This window comes from Podarcis gaigeae (assembly GCF_964106915.1).
Source record: "Podarcis gaigeae genome assembly, chromosome: 11".
NCBI classification, from domain to species: Eukaryota; Metazoa; Chordata; class Lepidosauria; order Squamata; family Lacertidae; genus Podarcis; species Podarcis gaigeae.
This window is the reverse complement of record NC_139687.1, coordinates 9,173,130-9,196,502: the sequence shown is the minus strand read 5'-3', so window position 1 is coordinate 9,196,502 and position 23,373 is coordinate 9,173,130. Positions and strand designations below refer to the sequence as shown.

Below are 23,373 nucleotides of genomic sequence, written 5' to 3'. Positions count from 1 at the left end.
GCTGGCTTGCATGCTCAGCTTCTGAAAGGCTTATGAAGCTCTTAGTCGCCATTTAGATGCAGGACCAAGGACTGGATTTCGACTGGCTGCCGGCCGGTGGGCTGGAGCCAACTGGGGGTCTGCCAATTGCCCCCGTCCCCTTGGGCACATCACAACAACCCCAAAGGCAATGGAAGATACAGAAGTGGAGGTGCGCAGGTTGGGGTGGGGCAATGGGTTCAACCCTCTCATGCAATGGCGGAAGGGGTGATGAATCCTGTTCCACCACTTGAGGTGAAATGGGAGTGCGCTGCCCCACCCACCACCCCACCTTCCCTGCTCCCCTGCTGCCACTGAAGCCTTACCTGCTTTCCATGGCACCAACAAACCCTCCAAGCGTCCCTATTTTCCAGGGATGTCCCCAATTTAGAGAAGCTGTCCCAGTTTCTTATTTGATCCCGGAATGTCCAGCTTTTCCTCAGGATGTCCCTATTTTCATTGGAGAAATGTTGGAGGGAATGGAATTATCCAACCCCCGAGCTGTCTGGAGGACATCCTGTATAGGGAAGGTTTTTTAAAATGTTTATTGTTTTATTATGATTTTATATTCATGGATTGGCAGGCCCTGAATGGTAATCCTGTGGGGCAGGGAGGTGGGGGCAGAGAACCTGAACTACTGGAATGAACAGATCTCTAAACCAGAATATATGACCATCAAAGCTGCTTTTTCTGTTTATTTATTTTTTAAAAAAATGCTTTTCTGATCTGTAAAAAATGTTTGACTTTTTGGATATGTTCTTGTACTAATTCAGTAGAATTCACCAGGCCCTTAATCAGAAGGCATGAAATAGCTTGTGACGTTTCACTTCTCCCTTTATAGAGACATAAGTATAATAATAAAATTTTCATTACTGGGAATCAGTGTAGTAAAGGCCCAGTGAGCAGACTTTTATCTCTTGGGTTGGTACGTTTTCAGGGAATGTTTCATGACATATATATTGCACACAGAGGTTTCTTTTGTGCTTGATAAAAGCGGGGAAAGTGATTATTTGGGGCCCTCATCCATTATAGGTAATTTACTGCCTAGAAATATGTCATTGCCTTCCTTGGTTAACATTTACATGTGTTTCACAAGCCGCCCAAATTGCTCCTTTAACATTTTGCAGAAAGTTCGAATGTGACATGAGCATAAGATCAAGGTTATTTTTGCTGCTGCTGTCAGAAGTCGAGCAAGCAAAAGGCGGGGAGTTTGACACATTACACTCTAATGCTGTGTGTTGCTAAATAAAATAGAAATAAATAGGCAGCAAGAACTAAAATCACTGAGTGGTGGATTGTCAATTGACTCTTCTATAATAGAGCCAGTGCATTTCAGATTCTGAAAGTAACACTTTTTCTCTCTCTCAATATTTCTCTCTGGAATATTGACACATTAAGCTTCACCAGAGTTTGTCTGCTGTGCACGATTCATCGAAAGAACTGAAAATGAGTTACCATGTTTTTATTTTAAAGCTCGTGTTTTGTGGATGCCCAGAATTTCACACACTTTCTGGAACACCCTTGACTCAAAGTTCCTGGGTTTATTTCTCCCCATATCCCAAATTTGGGGGAAATGTTGTCAACCAAGGCATGTGCCACTGTCATGGCTTCCTAGTTTCTTATACTGCTAGCCTCTTGACCACCGTGTGAAATACAGTGGTACCTCGGGTTAAGTACTTAATTCATTCCGGAGGTCCATTCTTAACCTGAAACTGTTCTTAACCTGAAGCACCACTTTAGCTAATGGGGCCTCCTGCTGCCGCCGGAGCACGGTTTCTGTTCTCATCCTGAAGCAAAGTTCTTAACCTGAAGCAATATTTCTGGGTTAGCGGAGTCTGTAACCTGAAGCGTATGTAACCTGAAGTGTATGTAACCTGAGGTACCACTGTAATTCATGGCAAACAAAAAGTAGCAGTTGCCAGCTCTCATTTCTGGCAGAGGCCCCAGCACATCCATTTCAACATGCTCCATTGGGGTACCCAACAAGTATTACTGCCCTGGAGCCCTTCCTATTTTCGTGTGCCCTTCTTTGCTATGCAGCCATGACACCTTTGGCACCACTGGTCCATACCCTCCAACATTTCTTCAATGAAAATAAGGACATCTTATTCAGTAACCACAACAGCAATTTATAGCCCACCCATCTAACTAGGTTACCGCAACCATTCTGGGTGGCTTGCAACATATATAAAAACATAATAACTGAACACAAACAATCATAATCAAGAACCCAGACAAATAGCAGTGGGTCCCATTCCAAAGGGATCATACAAACATGAAATGATCTGTGAAGGTTTTCCAGCAAAAGAGGAAACCGAACTGGGTCTCAACTTCATTTCCATGTAACTCGACATTTGGAACTCGGGAATGTAAACTCCAATTAGTCAAGCTCATGCCTGCACTCGCACAAATATTTTTATTAAAAATAACACTCCAACTTCCTCCTGCAGTGCAGAACATACTGCTGATTCTTCTCTCTCTTTTGTTTTATTCGGTGGCGAAGAAGATTTAATGTTCATCTGATTAACCAAAGTGCAGAATCAACAATATAAATAATTCCATAGAATGCCACATATATAAAGGTTTAATCTGAAGTTCAGGATGAGGAATGATCATTGAACTTTGAAGAGGCTACCATTTGTTTTACTGCAGCTTCGTACAATGGGAAGGAAGGTTCATCTAGAAGGGGCTATACAGGCATCAGCATAGCAAGTGACCAAGTAGACCTAAGCATTCTTAGGAAGAAAGGAATCCCACAGAACTTAGTGAACAGATGTATCAGACGTTGGACAGTAGGACATGGATCTACCATCCATTTTAGCCTGAGAAGTCATCTTCAAATTAAGGGATTGTTCTAGAGCAGTGATGGCCAAACTTGGCCCTCCAGCTGTTTCAGGACTACAATTCCCATCATCTCTGACCACTGGTCTTGTTAGCTAGGGATGGTGGGAGTTGTAGTCCCAAAACATCTGGAGAGCCAAGTTTGGGGGTGCCTGCATTAGAAGAATGATGCTTCGACATGCAGGCTGCTATCCGCAAGCCTTGGGAGCCAGACAGGAACTCCTGCAGCGCTCCCAAGGCTTGCGGATTGCTTCCTGAAGCCTGGAGAGCGAGAGGGGTCCATGTGCACCGACCCCTCTCGCTCTCCAGGCTTCAGTGAAAGCCTGCATTCACCCCATAGGACATACACACATTCCCCCTTCATTTTTGGAAGGGGAAAAGTGTGTCCTATAGGGTGAAAAATACGGTATATTTGATGTAAGACCTGATGTTGTACACATTATAAAGCTAGGGGAGAAGAGAGAGAATGGGCGAGGGGACAGAAGACACAAAATCATTGCATGTACACTATGTAAAAAAACTAAATGGGCATTTGATGCAATAAGTTCTTTAGTGTGGGCAAAGCTCAGTGTGTGGAACCACCAAATTCCATGCATAAATATGTTTAAAATGGATTCCTGCTCTGACCCTACAAAATGCATGTATTGCTTACAAAGCACTTAAAATCGTTCTTGCAAACTGCTTGGAGATTTGACTACAATCAAGTGGTATATAAATAAATAAAAAACTAAAATACTATGAGTCTCAATCCTTTGTATCCCCAAGTAGGATATGGGCACAAGCACACTAACAGTGCAGTATTTACAGACCCTCCAAGTACCCCTGTTTTCCAGGGACAGTCCCGGATTTACAGAAGCCATCCCTGTTTCTGATTTCATCCAGGAATGTCCCGCTTTTCCTTAGGAAGTCCCTATTTTTGCTGGAGAAATGTTGGAGGGCATGAAGTTAATAGTAAAATTGTTATTCATGAAGAGGACGTCCCTATTTTCATCGGAGAATGATGGAGGGTATGCATTCATACAAATTTTTATTTTGCCCTCTAAAGAATGTTAGTTTAGTTTCACCTGCCTGCTCCTATCTCAGAATACTGAAAAGGGTTCCATGTGACTCTGTGACCTCTTTGTTTCTTTGTGACCTGCTCTCTCTCTATGTTTTATTGTCCCTGTTTTGCGACAGACACCATTATATTATCTGAAAGGTTGCACAGCATTTCTTTGATCTCAAGGCATGTAAAGGCCACATTGCCTCTGTGGGCTGAAATATTTGAAGATAATCTGATTTGAACTTCAAGGCTGAAGACCATGCATCAGTGATTTGCAATTCAAGGGGATAAAGAGGGAGGGAGACACACGCAGGAGAGATGGACACGTAACAGTTTTCAGTTGCTGTTGCGCCGAAAGTTCAAGTCACATTTGTATATCAGTTTGTATATCATAAAGGAAATTCTCTTGTATTGAAATAAAGACAAACTTTGCAAGCATGTGGAGAAAGCAACTGATTTGTTAACACACACAAACACAGGGCCGTCTTTAGCATATGCACCGCTGGGGTGCAAATTTATTATTATTATTATTATTATTATTATTATTATTATTATTATTATTATTAATTTATACCCAGCCCACCTGGCTGGGCTTCCCCAGCCACTCTGGGCAGCTTCCAACAAAATATTAAAATACAGTAATACATCAAAGATCTGCCCAGCGCCCCCAAATTTTGATGCAACTGATCTCGTGACTACTTCCTGCCTTCCCGCCCAGAGAAAGGCAAGCACCAGGTGATCTCTGCACACACCTGGGTTAAAACCGCGTTGCACACGGGATGGAGCTGCAGAAAAGCCATGTGGAGCGCAGCTCTGCGCACTGGGGTCCGCAGCCCAGCCCAGGGCCATGTGGCGGGGCTCCTTACGTTTCTCCTTCCTCTCTAGTAGCGTGGGGCCTTCTCCTCTGGTGACACATGGACAGTGGCGGTGGCACTCCGGTACCTGATTGGCTGTGCGAGGTGGGTGGGGCGTTGCAAAGGTGGAGTGAGGTGAATCACCGCCGGGCCCTGTGGCTGAGCAGCCTGGGGGAGGCACTGGGAGAGGGAGCAGCCTTGCACTGCCTTCTCTGTCACATCCGACCAATGCAAATTTGGAGTGACATTGGAGTCCAGCTGCACAGCCTCCAGGGCGCAGTCAGCAGCAGCCTGGCGCCCCCCAAAGTTCGGTGCCCGGGTGCCCCACACCCCTTGCACCCCGGGTAAAGATGGCCCTGCACACACACATACATAAGACAGTCCTGTATGATTTCCTTCTCTGGCATCTGATTATACCTATGTTCCTATTAGTAAATCTGCATCCTCACGACTGATACAGACTAGTGTAGAGACCGCTTTAACTCCAGCTATATCTCTGGACATGCAGATTTGCTCTTAGGAAATCCAGCATCAAAATTAGTATCCATAGGACGGTATCCTATATTCAATGACAATCTTAATGGACTATCACCAAGTGCCTTTGTTTCCCAGATTGAATCTGACAGCTTCTCCATGATCAAGTGCTCCCACAATTTTTCTCATTGCATGCCTTACTTGCATTGCTAAATGTAATACAGTGGAACCCTGGTTCTCGAACTTAGTCCATTCTGGAAGTCCGTTCGACTCCCAAAACATTTGAAAACCAAGGCATGGCTCCCGATTGGCGCAGGCGCCCCAGAAACAATAGCCGACAACTGCATTGGATGTTCGGCTTCCAAAAAACATTTGAATACCGGAACACTTACTTCCGGGTTTTGGACATTCGGGAGCCGATTTGTCAAGTAAGCTATTGGAGAACCAAGGTTCCACTGTATATATTAGGGGAAGGGCTGTAATTTTGCATGCAGAAGGTCCTAGTTTCTAGGTTCAATCCCTTGCATCTCCAGGTTAGGGCTGGGAATATCCCCTGCTGAAACTCTGGAATGCTGCTGCCAGGTGGTGTTGACCATGCTGAGCTAAACAGACCAAGGATCTAGGATTGCCATATTTTGGAGAGCAAAAAAGAGGATGCTATGATGATTTTAAATAAACCTACTATAGTGGTAAGGGACGCAGGTGGCACTGTGGGTTAAACCACAGAGCCAAGGGCTTGCCAATCAGAAGGTCGGCGGTTCGAATCCCCGCGACGGGGTGAGCTCCCGTTGCTCGGTCCCAGCTCCTGCCAACCTAGCAGTTCGAAAGCATGTCAAAGTGCAAGTACATAAATAGGTACCACTCCAGTGGAAAGGTAAACGGCATTTCCGTGCGCTGCTCTAGTTCACCAGAAGTGGCTTAGTCATGCTGGCCACATGACCCAAAAGTTGTACGCCAGCTCCCTCGGCAAATAAAGTGAGATGAGCGCCACAACCCCAGAGTTGGTCACAACTGGACCTAATGGTCAGGGGTCCCTTTGCCTTTTACTATAGTGGTACCTGGGGTTAAGAACTTAATTCATTCCGGAGGTCCGTTCTTAACCTGAAACTGTTCGTAACCTGAGGTACCACTTTAGCTAATGGGGCCTCCTGCTGCCGCTACGCTGCCGTCACACGATTTTGTTCTCATCGTGAAGCAAAGTTCTTAACCTGAGGTACTATTTCTGTGTTGGCAGAGTCTGTAACCTGAAACATCTGTAACCTGAAGCGTCTGTAACCCGAGGTACCACTGTAAATGTAGGCTGTAGAAGCTGTGATATATTGCTGAGCTGGGCATGAGAAGAGAAGAGGAAAGTAAATCTTCAGCCACCAGTTATGTCTCATCCAGAAAGTATAGCCAGAGACATTTTGGCAATTTTTAAAAAAATCCACCCAGACAGAAATTTTACCCCTAAAAAAGAGGATGTGTCCTGGAAATAGAGGACACATGGCAACCCCACATGGATCTGGCTAAGTTCTGTCTGGTTCTCTGAAAGCAAATGGCTGTTTCCACTGAATGCAAGCAACCTCAGTTCTTGAGGGCAGTTCTTTTCTTTCTGGGGGGAGGGCGCAGGGGTACACATACCCCTAAACATTTTGTGAATCTAAGTTTGGCCTCATTGAGGGGCAGTATTTCAATCGGAGTAGGAAAATGAGAGTACCCCTTAGACATTCTTGACGCAATTGATCTCGTGACTTCTTGAATTTTTTAATTATTGTTATGAGGAATCTGTTACAGATATTAAAAGCTGGGGTAATTTACAACTCCACAACACTTATGGGGAACTGGTGACCAGTGTGCCAAGCGGTCAGAGGACAGTTCTCTAATACCAGGTGTACACTATTTGAAGAACTGTCTGCTCCTATCTGATTTTACAGATAACTAAAAAATGGGGAGAGCAGGGGTCTTGAAGTTGCCCATCAACACTTATCAGCTGCACAGCAGTCAGGTCACCTGCTCAGTCTTTCATACTATGGTGAGATGTAGGTATTAATATTTAAATCACTGTAATTATTTCTAAACTTGCATCTATTTACATTTGAATTAACAAATGTATTTTGCCCCCCTTTTTGGTGACGTAGTTTCTCTTCTTTAGCAATGGGTCTAGGACTTGCTGATCAGAAGGTCAGTGGTTCTTATCCCCGCAACGGGCTCCTGTTGCTCAGTCCCAGCTCCTGCCAACCTAGCAGCTTGAAAGCATGAAGTACAAGTAGATAAATAGGTACCACTCTGGCAGGAAGGTAAATGCATTTCCGCGCATCTGGTTTGCCAGAAGTGGCTTAGTCATGCTGGCCACATGACCCGAAAGCTGTACGCCGGCTTCCTCGGCCAATAAAGCAAGATGAGCGCCACAACCCCAGAGTCGTCTGCGACTGGACCTAACTGTCAGGGGTCCCATTACCTTTTCCTTTAAGCGTGTGGCCACCCTGTAGCCTTCTTACCGGTACTTACCTCTTGCTGTGCTGGACAGAAATCATATCCATGCCATTATGTAGAATTGTGAATTGCAGCTGCAGTTATTAGAGAAAGGTTCCTTTAAAGAAACAATATTATAATTCCACACTGTGGGTTGTCTATGTTCTCTACATTCTAAAAGATCAGAACACATTTTTTTTTAGTATAAAATATATTACTACCAGTGCGTGATGGAAATGTGTTGTGATTGTTATGGAATTTAAAGCTTTTTAAGTCTTTGTAATTTCCTTGCATGAATTATCCTTGAATTGATGAAGTGAAGGAGCATTTTGTATTTTTTTAAAAAATTGCTTAATAAACCAAACATTTTAATTAGCCATTGCAGGGAGCAAACTAACAAAGTAATTAGACTAAGAGGGTCTATATAACCAAATTATATTTATCATTTAAGACTTCTCACCAAACAATCCTGTCCTCAAGACATGCTGGCTGAGGGACCATAGGTTATGGCAGAATCCATGCTCCATCAGCAGAATACAAGATACACTACTGCTGCCATGACAGACAGGCTGGGGGGAAAACTTGAGACTCAATGATGAAATCTGCTGCCAATTACAGCATTCCACTGGCAAAAATACACTTACACCTTATATAGAGATAGAGATGATAAAGATATCCCACACATGTGGGCACATAGATAATGAAGGGAAGGGAAAACACTTGCTGCAAAGGTCCACAAATAACAACACTTTGGAGGTCCCAAGCCACAAGGTGGTTAGATTGGTCTCAACTAGGGCCAGGGCTTTTTCGGCCGTGGCCCTGATCTGGTGGAATGCTCTGTTACAAGAGACAAGGGCCCTGTGGGACTTGACATCTTTCCGCAGGGCCTGCAAGACAGAGCTGTTCCGCCTGGCCTTTGGTTTGGACTCAGTCTGACCCTTATGTTTCCCTCCCCTTATGGTTTTGATTTATGGGCTACTATTAAAATGAGGCTGCATTTTAAACTGTATTTTATCCTGTATTTTATTCCTGCAACACTGTTCATGAGGATCCATGCATGAAAACATTCCATGTTTGGCAAAGAATGAATTCATGTGAAATGCAAGCCCTACAAAGAATAGGATGCATTAAAATCAGACACAATGAGCGGCGCACTAAAAATAGACCTCCACATACATCTGATTAGAAGGGGTCTTTACAGTAAGAGGTGATTATGTTCTTTTCCATTAGTAGCTAGAACCAATCAATAAGGCAGCTGATTTAAATTCCAAAAGAACTAGTCACATGTGTCCTTGAATAGCTACTTTGATGGGCAAAGAACCAAAGCAGGTACTTTGGTTTTCCATTTGATTTGTGTACCACGCCTTGCTAGGGGCAGAGATGTTTAATACAACCTGGTAATATGCTAACTTGAAGACTAGTACACATGGCCTTCCTAGCCAAAGAACTCTATAAACTATCTTGCTTGGAAAATGCTCAGAGGTATCTGACTGTTTGCTGTTGGAGACAGAATGAAAGTCTGAATAGACTTTGGCCTGACTCAGCAAGGTCATTTTTAGGTTCTTTTGGCTTTTGGCAGCTAGACTGGTGACTAGGAGTGGCCACCAAGACCATATAACACCGGTCCTGAAAGACCTACATTGGCTCCCAGTATGTTTATGAACACAATTCCAAGTGTTGATGCTGACCTTTAAAGCCCTAAACAGCCTCAGTCCTGTATTCCTGAAGGAGCATCTCCACCCCCATCATCCAACCCGGACACTGAGGTCCAGTGCTGAGGGCCTTCTGGCGGTTCCCTCGCTGTGAGAAGTGAGGTTACAGGGAACCAGGCAGAGGGCCTTCTCAGTAGTGGCGCCTGCCCTGTGGAACGCCCTCCCAGCAGATGCCAAGGCAACAAACAACTGTTTTAAAAGACAACTGATGGCGGCCCTGTTTAGGGAGGTTTTTAATGTCTGGTGCTGTATTGTTTTTAATATTCAGTTGGAAGCCGCCCAAGTGGCTGGGGAAACCCAGCCAGATGTGCGGGGTATAAATAAAAAAAATTATTGTTGTTGTTGTTGTTGTTGTTGTTGTTGTTGTTATTATTCCTGTACACACTTTGGTCTATTGAATCATTCATAGAGTTGCACGCCACCCCAATCTCCAAGCAGTGCAAGATTCCAGGGGTTTCACACTGAAGACTGTGGTGTCTCTACGATATATGGTTTATTTACACATATATGCAACCTGAGCCTGTAATGGAGGGGTTCGCAGCATCAACACCCCAAGATGGTCTTGTTTCTCCTATAGCTGCAGCCTTGGATTCCAGCAGAAATTAGCTCTCTCTCTCTCTCCAGTCTGCAGCTTTTTCTTCCAGCTTCTAGATCACACAATGGCTGCTCTCAACTCTGGCATTTGTCCTTCTCACTATCTGAAAGTCAAAGGAGGGGCCACACCTCATACATTTGCCTTCTTGCACCAACCCCCTTAATGCCTCGTCACCCAGGCAATCACCTCATCAGGAAGCTAGCTTGATCTGTATTTTAATACTTGCCAGACCCAAGGATCAGTGGGATCTGGCACCCACAAACACATAACTCTAGGAATACACCATTATTTGCTGTAATGCAGTTGGGCTTTGTCACATATGGAGTTGACTAACAGCCTCTGTTTGATTCCAAGTTAAATTGGATACCTTGCCTGGCCCCCCTGCGAGCCAGCAGTCTGGAGGAACTGTTGGCAGGGATGCCTGATTTGATTGATTTGAATGACTGGTTAATTGGTTGTTGATCCTGATCAATAAAGTTATGGCCCTTATTTAAACTCCAATTAGTGCGCTGCCTCTTAATTAGCACTTCTGGAGCCAAGCATCAGGGTTATAAACATTTGATAGGCACAGGTGATCATACAACGCATTATAGTAACTTAAATTCACTTCATTTCTGCAAGAGTATTTAATCCAAGCACTTTTGTCAGGTGAATCAAATACTTTTGCAGCATTTTTCTCTTTCCTGTTTGGATGATTTTCCTCCCTTTGAACTGGAAAAATAATAATGATGAACCCATTGGTTTATATAATTTCTTTAACAACAATTATTGTCATAGACAATAATTTTGAATTGTGGTGCTGGGGGAGAGTCTTGAGAGTCCCATGGACTGCAAGAAGATCAAACCTATCCATTCTGAAGGAAATCAGCCCTGAGTGCTCACTGGAAGGACAGATCCTGAAGCTGAGGCTCCAATACTTTGGTCACCTCATGAGAAGAGAAGACTCCCTGGAAAAGACCCTGATGTTGGGAAAGATGGAGGGCACAAGGAGAAGGGGACGACAGAGGGTGAGATGGTTGGACAGTGTTCTCAAAGCTACAAACATGAGTTTGACCAAACTGCAGGAGGCAGTAGAAGACAGGAGTGCCTGGCGTGCTCTGGTCCATGGGGTCACGAAGAGTCGGACACGACTAAATGACTAAACAACAACAACATTGTCATAGAACCTGTAGGTCACCAGTTAACTGCATGACTGGTCCCCCCCAAAATGGGAAAGGGTAGAGTGTGTTTAACATGCAGAAGGTCCTGGGTTCAGTCTCCAGGTAGGGCTTAGAAATGTCCCATCTGAAACCCTAAAGAGATGTTGCCAGTCCTTGTAGACAGACTGGATTGTCCAACGGTCTGACTCTGTATAAGGTAGCCCTCTACATTCCTAAATGGGAAATGATGTAGGCCAGGGGTGTCCAACAGATCGATCGCGATCTACTGGTAGATCCCCGGAGGTTCTGGTAGACCGTTGTCGATCGATGGTTCCCTTTCCTCAGCTAAAAATAGAATTGGGCCCTGCCCCCTCACCCCACCCTCCATCATAGCTGTCAACATTTCCCTTTTTTAAAGGGAAATTCCCTTATTCCAAATAGGATTCCTCGCAAGAAAAGGGAAAAGTTGACAGCTATGCCCTGTGTAGATTGCAGTCTCTTGGGAGTTGGCCATCCGGATATAGGCTAAATTTTGATAAGAGCAGACATGACATTTTGGTGCCAATGCATTCATTGAAATTTCAGGTTGCTAGCTTATGCCTGAAAGTATGCATTGTACAATGTATCTTCTCTGGTGGCACAAGCAACAGTATGGATTGCAATATGTGCTTGGTTGTGATTTGTTGGGTGAGAGGTTGCCCCATGACAGTTGGCCCTCTTTGCAAAGGGCTGAAAAAGGCTGGTCATCCCCAAGCTAGCTTGGCATGGCAAGAGATGTGCAACAATGGAGCAAGAAAATTGCTCCAAGTACTATGGTTTAAACCATGGGTAGACAAACTAAGGCCTGGGGGCTGGATCCGGCCCAATTGCCTTCTAAATCCAGCCCATGGACGGTCTAGGAATCAGCGTGTTTTTACATGAGTAGAATGTGTCCTTTTATTTAAAATGCATCTCTGGGTTATTTGTGGGGCATAGGAATTTGTTCTTCTTTTTTCAAAATATAGTCCGGCCCCGCACAAGGTCTGAGGGACAGTGGACTGGGCCCCTGATGAAAAGTTTGCTGACCCCTGGTTTAAACAGATAACAGGCTCACTTATATTTCAAAATTAACAATTCCAGTCCAACACAGGGCCTTTATGTTAGCCTGACTGAACGTTTTCCCCTCAGCTTTTGTCAAGGGCAGATATTTAAACATCCCCAGAAACATTGCACATGAATGTGCCGGACACAGTAGAACATATTCTTTTCTACTATGCATTGTACAACCAGCTAGGCAAATGTGCGCTATCCCCTTTTTTGGGTAGCCCAACATCACGGCACAATGAAAATATCAGATGCTATCTGTCTGACATTAACCTGGAAGTAACCTCAAGGGTGGCTGAGTTTTTGTCAATAGTATCTCTTAGAGTGGTGATTGGCACTATTTAGGGGGAATAAACTCCAGTGAAAACCCTCATTTTTATATGGCTGTTTATTTTGTAAAAATTTAACATTTTCTATATGGATGTTTTATGATGGCCTTTATTTGTAATGCCTAATAAAGGTTTGGCGAAGAAGCAACAAGGGAAATTATTGGCAAAAAAAGGACATAATACTTAAGTGTGGTAGAAGTGATTTGGAAATGCATTCATTGTCCTGAGAACAGATTAATTTCCAGTAGGAGTGTCATCGAAAAAGCTCACAAATGCCTGGTCTGAATATGAATGTGTGCATCTCATAATATTCCAAATGTATTATGAATCAAGTATTGTTGTCCTGGGAAGTTATTCTCCAGCTCAAAGTGTAAAATAAGAATCTGGCTACGAACAAAATGTTCATATCCTGTTTTTTGTCAAAGAACTAGACACTTAATCGCAGGTGTATTCAAAAAGATGTTAACACTCCAAGAAAGGGGGTTGGCCAAAGAGATTTTGCTAGTGTGAAGTGAGGGATGACTCTATGTAAACTATGTTGAAAATCTAGATTTAAATGCATATTTTAAAATAAATAAATATTTTTTTGTTTAAAAAAGAAGATTTTTAAACTGGCACTTGAATCTTACTTCAATACTAATGAGAGGACCACAATATCTCCTGCACACGAGGACAGCAGGACAGCATCAGGGATGCAAAGCTCTCTCCTTCGGCAAATCACAGTTTGTCTAAACAAGTGTCAGGAAGATGTCCAACTCAACTCAAAAAGCATAGAAGCCATACAGAAGCTTTTTATGTGCTTTCAAATCCCACTCACCCCCCATCTTCTAGTTTCTTGGTTGTTTTTAAAGCTTACATGGAGGCCTAATAGCTCCCCCAAATTCCTTAGTGATAAATGCAAATTAGTAGCAGAGGGTTACTGTGCAATTAAATGGGCTGCTTTTTACCTCTCTGAACTTTCTCTTTCCAGGTTGCAGTGTTTTTAACTACAGCTCTGACTGCAAACTCTTTCGACTTGCATGTGCTACTGAAACTTTGGGGTGGGAAACAGCCTTGAAAAGGTGTCTCCCTCAAACAAACTCTTTAGCATCTTGGCTGGGCACCATTGGGAGATTCTTCTTCTTCTTCTTCTTCTTCTTCTTCTTCTTCTTCTTCTTCTTCTTCTTCTTCTTTGTCGATCACTCGTAGCCAAGTAAGATTGTCTTCCATAAACATGGTTTTAACAATGAGTCCGTAAGTGACTGTGGAGGCCAATTCTGGATCCACACGTCCTTCCACAGTGGGGACATTAGTTTCCGGGTGGGAGTTGATCATGGTGTGGATTTGCCAAGAGTGCCTTCCTCTTAGCACTTTTCTCCCTTGCGTCCTGAGTTCGAGTGTCTTCAAAGCCCATGACACCTTTGGTAAAGGCTGTTCTCCAACTGGAGCACCCGCAGGCCAGCGTTTCCCAGTTGTCAGTGTTTATACTACATTTCTTAAGATTTACCTTGAGACAGTCTTTAAACCTCTTTTGTTGACCACCAGCATTATGCTTTCCATTTTTAAGTTCGGAATAGTGTAGTTGCTTTGGAAGACGATAATCAGGCATCCGCACAACACGACCAGTCCAATGAAGTTGATGTTGAAGAATCATTGCTTCAACACTGGTGAACTTTGCTTCTTCCAATACACTGATATTAGTTCGCCTGTCTTCCCAAGTGATGTGTAAAATTTTTCGGAGACACTATTGATGGAATCTTTCATGGAGTTGGAGATGGCGTTTATAAGTGGTCCATATTTCACAAGCATATAGTAAGGTTGGTAGTACAATAGCTTTGTAAACAAGCATTTTGGTTTCCCTGTGAATGTCCCGGTCCTCAAACACTCTGCACTTCAATCGGGAGAAAACCACACTCAGCGTTTTTCCTACTCCAAAAAGAAAAGTCTTGGGTTGGTTGGTTTGTTTTTTAATGGAAGCTGCCAGGTCACCAATTTCACAACCTGGTTTTGAAAAATGCAAATGTGAAGCAAACCAATGCTCTGGGTTTGCTTGACTCCTGAAAATGAATGGCCTTGTGTTTGTCCACTAATAATGACCCCTAGCAGGCACAATATGTCTCCATATACAGAGAACAGAAAGAAGCACTGTAACCCTGCCTGCTATGCCATTGTTCCCCCAGCAGATGCTATTCATCATATCAAATTGTATCTTTATTTTGTGTTTGTTTGCCCACTTCCGATACCAGAGGGGCTATCAATATGTATCAGCCTTGTAAAACCAGTAGCATGCTATCTCCTATCTCTCACACCTTCCTGTTGCACAAGTCAGACTTCCTCTCTCGGCAGAACGGTGCCGCTTTTGCCCTTCTGAAGAGTGATCTGTCATTGCTGAAATATTGATTACATCCAGAAGAAACATTGCAAGTCAAAAGCTGACCAGTAAGCCCACATATCTGGAGATGCCTACATCAAATTGGGTTTTGCTTGCAGAGCAGTGTATGGCCTTAAGTGAATATAAATTTGAATTTAGTGGCTATGATTTATGTCCTCCCACCATGGCTGTTATTATTTAAGCATATCTTGGAATCCAGGGCCATCGCTGCAATTGTTTCCTTTCTATCGATTGTCCTTGCAGCCCTCGCATGTTTTATCTGCGCAAATCTGTTCTTCTGTAATTAGCCACTCATCACGAGAAGCAGAATTGTCTCATTAAATTAACCTTAAAAAATTGCATTAATTTGTTGGATCCTTTTCGAGTGTCATTTATTTTTGCCCCCCTGCTGATATGTAGGTAGGGATGGAGGTTTCGCGTCTCTGCATTATTTGTTTTCTGAGCCACTGGACCAAAGAAGGCTCACAGCTGGTAATAGATACTGTTTGTGGAAAGATGTGGCTTAATTATTAATGGCTTCCAGTTTTTAAGGAGTCTGGATTAACTATTTAATTAGCATTCTCTGCAATGATTCTTTGAATGTTCACAAATCAATTAAAATCTGCTTACCTTTTGTTAGTTTAGCAACATCAAAGATCTCCCTGGCGATCTGCTGCAAATCTTCAACCTGCAAGAGGATGGGGAGCAGGGAATAGAAATGATTGTATCCTGACTTCAAAAGATACTAGAACCTATATAGCCCACAAGCTGAAAGTTAGGAAAATACTGAAACATCAGGGGTCTGTTGTTTTTGATACATGCACACACAAACAGGGGGTGTACAACAATACCAAAATGTTTTGCAGGCAAATCGTTTTATTTTTAGTATTAATTTCCCCTCCCTACTCAATGCTGGCTCCACAACTCCTCAAGGGGGTTGCAAAAGAGCTGCTTTTGGATTCTTACTACAAGCTGCCATTATTAATTAATTAATTAATTAATTAGAGGTATATACTGCTCCTCATCTGAAGATCTCAGGATGGTTCACAAGATTATTTATTTCTGGAGCAGAAGAATACTGTTGTTGTTGCTGGTGATGTTGTTGTTGCTGCTGCTGTTACTGATGTTGCTGTTCTTGTTGTTAACCACTTGCTTCCCACATAATTAATATGCGAAATGAAAAAAATCCATCAAAATATTAAACTTTATAATAAAGAAGCCCATCAAAACAATATAAAACTGTTTTAAAGCAGCAGGAGGTTCAAGTCAGATCAGGAGTTTTCCTCTCTCAACAGGGGTACAGTGGTACCTCGGGTTAAGAACTTAATTCGTTCTGGAGGTCCGTTCTTAACCTGAAACTGTTCTTAACCTGAGGTACCACTTTAGCTAATGGGGCCTCCCACTGCCGCCACGCGATTTCTGTTCTCATCCTGAAGCAAAGTTCTTAACCCGAGGTAATATTTCTGAGTTAGCGAAGTTTGTAACCGGAAGCGTCTGTAACTTGAAGCGTCTGTAACCCGAGGTACCACTGTAGCATGAAGAGCTGGCAAAATGTCTATGGATGAGGCCTCTTGCATTTCAACAGGGAGAGCCAATAATCACAAGGTTGTGGCAAAAGAAATATGAGAAGAACCCTGTTGAAAACACCAAAGGCTCATCTGGCTCAGCATACTGTTCTCAAATTGGCCAACTGAAGCCTGTGGGAAGGAAACCGTTGATTGCATGAACTCTTTGACTGACGAGACCACATGGATCCAGCAGCTTTTTGCTTCACTGAAAGCCTAATTGAAACTATTCTTACGGCCAATTTTTCAAGAGACTAAATGTATCGCTGAAAGCTGCATCTACCCTACACAGGCACAGCACAAATGGAAGCAGAGGAGGGGAGCATAGCTGTTAACCTTCCCTTTTTTTGTGGGAAATTCCCTTATTCCAGTGCCTTTTCCTGCAGCTTCCCGCTGCTATCCCAGATTGCTAGATATCCCGTAGATTGTCCCCGGGACAGGTGAGGCTGCTGATCCCTTAATTTCAAATCTGAAAGTTAGAATCATAGAATCATAGAGTTGGAAGAGACCACAAGGGCCATCGAGTCCAATCCCCTGCCAAGCAGGAAACACCATCAGAGCACTCCTGACATATGGTTGTCAAGCCTCTGCTTAAAGACCTCCAAAGAAGGAGACTCCACCACACTCCTTGGCAGCAAATTCCACTCTCGAACAGCTCTTACTGTCAGGAAGTTCCTCCTAATGTTTAGGTGGAATCTTCTTTCTTGTAGTTTGGAGCCATTGCTCCGTGTCCGCTTCTCTGGAGCAGCAGAAAACAACCTTTCTCCCTCCTCTATGTGACATCCTTTTATATATTTGAACATGGCTATCATATCACCCCTTAACCTCCTCTTCTCCAGGCTAAACATGCCCAGCTCCCTTAGCCGTTCCTCATAAGGCATCGTTTCCAGGCCTTTGACCATTTTGGTTGCCCTCCTCTGGACACGTTCCAGTTTGTCAGTGTCCTTCTTGAACTGTGGTGCCCAGAACTGGACACAGTACTCCAGGTGAGGTCTGACCAGAGCAGAATACAGTGGCACTATTACTTCCCTTGATCTAGATGCTATACTCCTATTGATGCAGCCCAGAATTGCATTGGCTTTTGTAGCTGCCGCGTCACACTGTTGGCTCATGTCAAGTTTGTGGTCAACCAAGACTCCTAGATCCTTTTCACATGTACTGCTCTCAAGCCAGGTGTCACCCATCTTGTATTTGTGCCTCTCATTTTTTTTGCCCAAGTGCAATACTTTACATTTCTCCCTGTTAAAATTCATCTTGTTTGTTTTGGCCCAGTTCTCTAATCTGTCAAGGTCGTTTTGAAGTGTGATCCTGTCCTCTGGGGTGTTAGCCACCCCTCCCAGTTTGGTGTCAGCTATGGAGGGGGAGGGGTGGCTGGCTTGACCACTTTCCTCCCAAGTCACAGCCCTGGTAAAAATTACCCCAGCAACAAGTTGCTATTTGGCTCAGAAGGGGAATTAGTAGTAGTAGTAGTAGTAGTAGTACCCGGCCCATCTGACTGGGTTGCCCCAGCCACTCTGGGCAGCTTCCAACATATAGAGAAACATAACAAAACATTAAACATTATAAAGGTTCCCTATACAGGGCTGCCTTCAGATGTCTTCTAAAGGTTATATAGTTACTCATCTCCTTGACATCTGTCGGGATGGTGTTCCACAGGGTGGGCGTCACTACCGAGAAGGCCCTCTGCCTGGTTCCCTGTAACTTCACTTCTCACGGCAAGGGAACCACCAGAAGGCCCTTGGTGCTGGATCGCATTGTCTGGGCTGAACGACGGGGGTGGAAATGCTCCTTGAGGCATACAGGGCGGAAATCATTGAAATGTCTCGGACAATCCGAAAGTATGGCAGCCCATGTCGGCAGTGTCGTTTCTGCCGGTTTTCCACAGAAATAGCTCCAAAACTTCCAATTTCTTTGCAACAACTTTGCAAAAATTCAACAACTTTAGGCAAAACTAAAAAAAGGTCACCAATGGAAATGTACTGGAAGCCAATGCAGGTCTTTCATGACCTGTGTTACATGGTCCTGGTGGCTGCTCCCAGTCACCAATCTAGCTGCCGCATTCTGAATTAGTTGTTATTATGAAATAAGCAGGATTGGGGCCCTGTATTCATAGGGCTGCCATACGTCCAGATTTTCCTGGACATTACCAGGATTTCAAAGGCAGAATTGACATCTGGGGGAATTTTCAAAAGGTGGTGCTTTGTCCTGGATCTTAGGCAAGTCAATCAAAAAATCACAGGGTTTTTTGTTTTTGGCATTTTTGTAAGAAAAAGCTCCATGAATTTGGGAGGGTCCTGGTTTTTGCTTTTTGAAATATGGCAACCCTGGATTTTTTTTCACAATCCCTGCAGCCAGGCAACTTCTGTGGGATGTGTTACATCAGTACAGTCAATTACAACATGCTTTGCTTCCTAGAGTGGACAGAGACAACTTCAGGGGGGAAAGATATTTGTGAAATACACTTCCGGAGATTTCCTTTTTTAAATTTTATTTTCACAAAGCCATGAACTGAGCAAAAGTGTTCTGGGACATGTTTGCCCACAAACCTTTATTTTAACTTATCACAACACTGGCATTTGTCAAAGGTTGGGTCAGCTCAGCAGTTTGACATACAAGCAGGGGTTGATGCACCAGTGTTTAGTATGCTAAAACTCAAGGTGACCTCTATCATACATGTTGATTAAGCGCCCACGTTGTGGACAGCAGAGAAGCACTTCTTTTGCTACAAAATATGTCAGCTCCATAAGGCCAACTGTGGCAGGTGCTGTCAGACCTCACAGCCTAGCAGGAATTGCAAGATTTTAGCAAGGCATTCAGAAAGTGTGCAGGGTGTTTGTTTTTTTAAAATAGTATTCTCGGTCCGACATATAACAAACTGAACATCAATAAAGCTATAGTGAACTTGCCGATGTGGTGATCTTTGCAATGTCAGGCTATAAGTAACTATGACAAAAAGCGGATAAAGTGATAGATAGAGCCATCCTCAGAGGCATAGCACTATTTTAAGCTAAAGCCCGCAATCTGCTCAAGGTTGTAGTCAATGGGGAGAATACTGTCAACCTTGCCATGAAGGAGGGTGAGAAGATTCTGCTTCAGGTGGCAACCACAAAACGGGGAGAGGGAACACCAGATAACGGAAGACAGGGATTGGAAATGAGCACTTAACTTGCACTACATTCTACTATAATTCCATAAGCAGTTTTTATTACATGTGAAAGCACAAATATAACATCAGGGGGGAATCATGGGCGGAAAGGAATGACCTGCCATGTGAATGCAGCCATTATAAGGAAAACTAAAACAGCATTCCCTAGGCAGCACTGGTTTAGCACTAGAACAGCTTCCTCAAGTTGGAAAGGAATTTATGTATATATTTATTTAAATCCTGTTCAATAAAATGAAGAAACGGGGCTTTCCCAGCATGCATTATGGACCTTCCAGTGTATGTGCAGTGCCAGATTTACGTAGAAGAGGAAGAGGAAGAGGAAGAGGAAGAGGAAGAGGAAGAAGAGTTTGGATTTGATATCCCACTTTATCACTACCCTAAGGAGTCTCAAAGCGGCTAACAATCTCCTTTCCCTTCCTCCCCCACAACAAACACTCTGTGAGGTGAGTGAGGCTGAGAGACTTCAGAGAAGTGTGACTAGCCCAAGGTCACCCAGCAGCTGCATGTGGAGGAGCGGAGACGCAAACCCGGTTCACCAGATTACGAGTCCACCGCTCTGAACCACTACACCACACTGCTATAGCTTAGGGCCCCATTCTCTTGCCCCCCCCAAAAAAAATTTCATTATTAATATACTTCTTCTTAATTGTATTTCAGTTCAACAATTACTTTGATAAAATACATATTTTGTTATGTGCTAATGGCTTTAGATACCTATTAGGTCCATAAATTACCATATAGCATATATTCAACACAAAAACAGCGACAATTTGTTGTTGATAAAGGACAGCTGGACATATAAAGGGGCCCATTACCTTCAGTAGCTTAGGGCCTCATCAAACCTAAAGCCAGCCCTGTGTATGTGCATCATAATCTTCATCTGAAAACTGCCTGTGTTAGATTTTACTTCATTTCCATCTATTGGCTTTCTCAATTTCTTCCAGGGAATATTAAAATACAGGGCTATTCCACAGTTCACATTCACCAAGCCTAAAAAGGTAAAGGGACTCCTGACCGTTAGGTCCAGCCGCGGATGACTTTGGGGTTGCAGCACTTATCTCGCTTTACTGGAGCGTTTGTCTGCAGACAGCTTTCCGGGTCATGTGGCCAGCATGACAAAGCCACTTCTGGCAAACCAGAGCAGCGCACAGAAATGCCGTTTACCTTCCCACCAGAGCGGTACCTATTTATCTACTTGCACTTTTTTGGTGTGCTTTCAAACTGCTAGGTTGGCAGGAGCAGGGACCAAGCAACGGGAGCTCACCCCATTGCAGGGATTCGAACCGCCGACCTTCTGATCAGCAAGCCCTAGGCTCTGTGGTTTAACCCACAGCGCCACCCGCATCTAAACCACAGAATCCCTTAATTAATGTGTGGGGAACCCTGATCCAAGCAATAGTCTAAACAGCACACAAACGCCAACATTTTGAAACATCTGCACAATTTTTTCTCCCCACCCAAAGCATTTCTTCTCATTTTGAATTTAATACCAGCAAGGCTGCAATCCTATTTACCCTTGCCTGATAGTAGGCACCACTGAAGACAGTGGGACTTACGTACGTGTAAACATGCATTAGATTGTGCTGTAAGAGGTTATAGTGACTTGAATAATAAACAGCTAAGGGCTGACATGACAGGTCTTCATTTTTCAGTGGTTTTACAGAACATGGCTGAAGCAGAATGCATAGTTACAAGTGGATTACTTATAAGCAATGCATAGCATATCCACCAAAATGTCCCTTTTTATTCTAGTCACTGTCGACAGAGACATGGAAAAGCGTAGCAGCATTTTATTCTTAGGAGTGTAGTCAACTTGGTGTCTAAAGCAGTTTTTCTGCAAGTGAGGCTCAAATTGATTTTTGAATTTCCTGCGTCTACTGTTCAAATATAGCTATGGGATCCACATTCTAGCTAATTGACATTGGCCAGAGTGCACATTTGATTTTTTTTTTTTAATGGTTCTCTTCCATTTTGTATTCTGCACAGATCTTCACTCATACAGGAGAAAGATTCAGAGCAAATTGCACCATCCTATAGACAAGCATCATGTATTTTTAAAAAGTTGTGCTGGTTAATTAAATAGCTTGTGCAGCTATGTGAAATCCCACTAAACCATGAGGCATTCAATTAGTTACAGCATAACAAACAAAAAAGATTTTCAGTAATTTCATTTGAAAGCTATCTAACAGTAAGTGCCTCCTTTGCCTGGATATATGATTTTTTATTATTATTAATCAACCAACTTTTTTAGGGACAGGTACCGGAGCACACTATTTCCTGATATTTTTTAAAGTGTACAAACTAATCTGAATCCTACCAAGAATGAAGAGAATACCATGAACAAAGCACTAGACAGAAACACTAATTGAATGTATTTATTCTTTCAGTGCTCTGAGTAATATCAGGGCGATAGTAGTAACTCCTCTAACAATGTTGTTGTTAAAAAGCAAAAAATAAAACCCTGCTGTGATAATGTAATTGAAGCACTTTCAACAAGTTGAACTGCAGTATAAATACTTCACTGAAAAAGCATTTCTGTGCGTGTGTACATGTGTGTCACAATCAGGCTGTTATCCTGACATTTCCTTATTTGATACCATTTGTGTTTCTCGTGAACTTGCATGATGTAAAATCCACTTCTGAAATTCTAGAGGAATTTTAGTCCTCATGTCCATGTTAACTGCTTCTGGGAGGAGTGTAGTTTGAAAATTGAGCTCTGCACTTCAGATGTATGGTGTCGATTTGTGACAAGAAGTCTAACACTTATTGACCTGTCTGACTATGATGTGGTGATGGCCACAAGCTTTTACCTGGGGACAAACAATGGGGAAGAAAGCTTTGTGCTCTTCTTTGGTTGGTCGCTATTGAAATCAGGATGCTAGATCAAGAAATTGTACTGCATGATCTGACTCCATGTTCAGATTTACAGAAGCCGTCCCAGTCTCTGATTTGATCCTGGAATGTCCCACTTTTCCTTAGGATGTCCCTATTTTCATTGGAGAAATGTTGGAGAGTATGGCGTTAGCCCCCCCCCCCCAAGCCAAGGAGATAAGTAACTATACAACCTTGGGAAGAAGGAGGAGGAGGAGGAGTTTGGACTTGATATCCCGCCTTTTATTCCCCTTAAGTAGTCTCAAAGCAGAACAAACACTCTGTGAGGTGAGTGAGATTGAGAGACTTCAGAGATGTGTGACTGGCCCAAGGTCACCCAGCAGCTGCATGTGAAGGAGTGGGGAAGCGAACCCGGTTCGCCAGATTACGAGTCCACCGCTCTTAACCACTACATCTGCAGGCAGCCCTGTATGGGGAGATTTTAATGTTTAATGTTTTATTATGCTTTGGAAGCCACCCAGAGTGTTCTCTCCCTCCTGGTCGATCGTTCGGGAGCTTCAAAAGCTTTCTTCTGCCCAAACATCACAGCGACCGATGCCAACTGACACCGGCACACTTAGGGATCCGCAGAGTCTGCGCAGTTCGCATAACAGACCTCAGCAACTCAGCATTTTGGCTAATCTATTTTATTTACATATAAACACACACGGAGCACTGCAGCATGGCTCCCTCTCTCTCTCTAGCATCAGACAGCAAAGAGAAAAAGAACAAAGGACAATAGTCCCACTTCACGGACACTGTAACACAAACATCCTGTTTCTGTCACTTCCCACTCTGTGGAGTCAAAACATATACCGTCATGTGATAGACAACAATCCCATGACTACAATCATGGAGCAGGAATTCCAGCAGCATGCCC

The 23,373-nt window shown here is 43.4% G+C and overlaps 1 protein-coding gene and 1 long non-coding RNA gene across 2 annotated transcripts in view; one reads left to right on the top strand and one right to left on the bottom strand.

The window, feature by feature from the left end:
* Positions 1–3,071: 3,071 nt before the first annotated feature.
* Positions 3,072–23,373, bottom strand: part of LOC310826833 — a 338,675-nt gene continuing 318,373 nt past the window's right edge. Inside the window, exon 3 of the long non-coding RNA XR_014556008.1 lies at positions 3,072–3,081. This is a non-coding gene — a long non-coding RNA (uncharacterized lncRNA). The remainder of the gene's footprint in view (positions 3,082–23,373) is intronic.
* Positions 20,762–23,373, top strand: part of LOC310826808 (cryptic protein-like) — a 189,445-nt gene continuing 186,833 nt past the window's right edge. Inside the window, exon 1 of the transcript XR_014555983.1 lies at positions 20,762–20,801. The gene's annotated coding sequence lies outside the window, so the exon portion shown is untranslated. The remainder of the gene's footprint in view (positions 20,802–23,373) is intronic.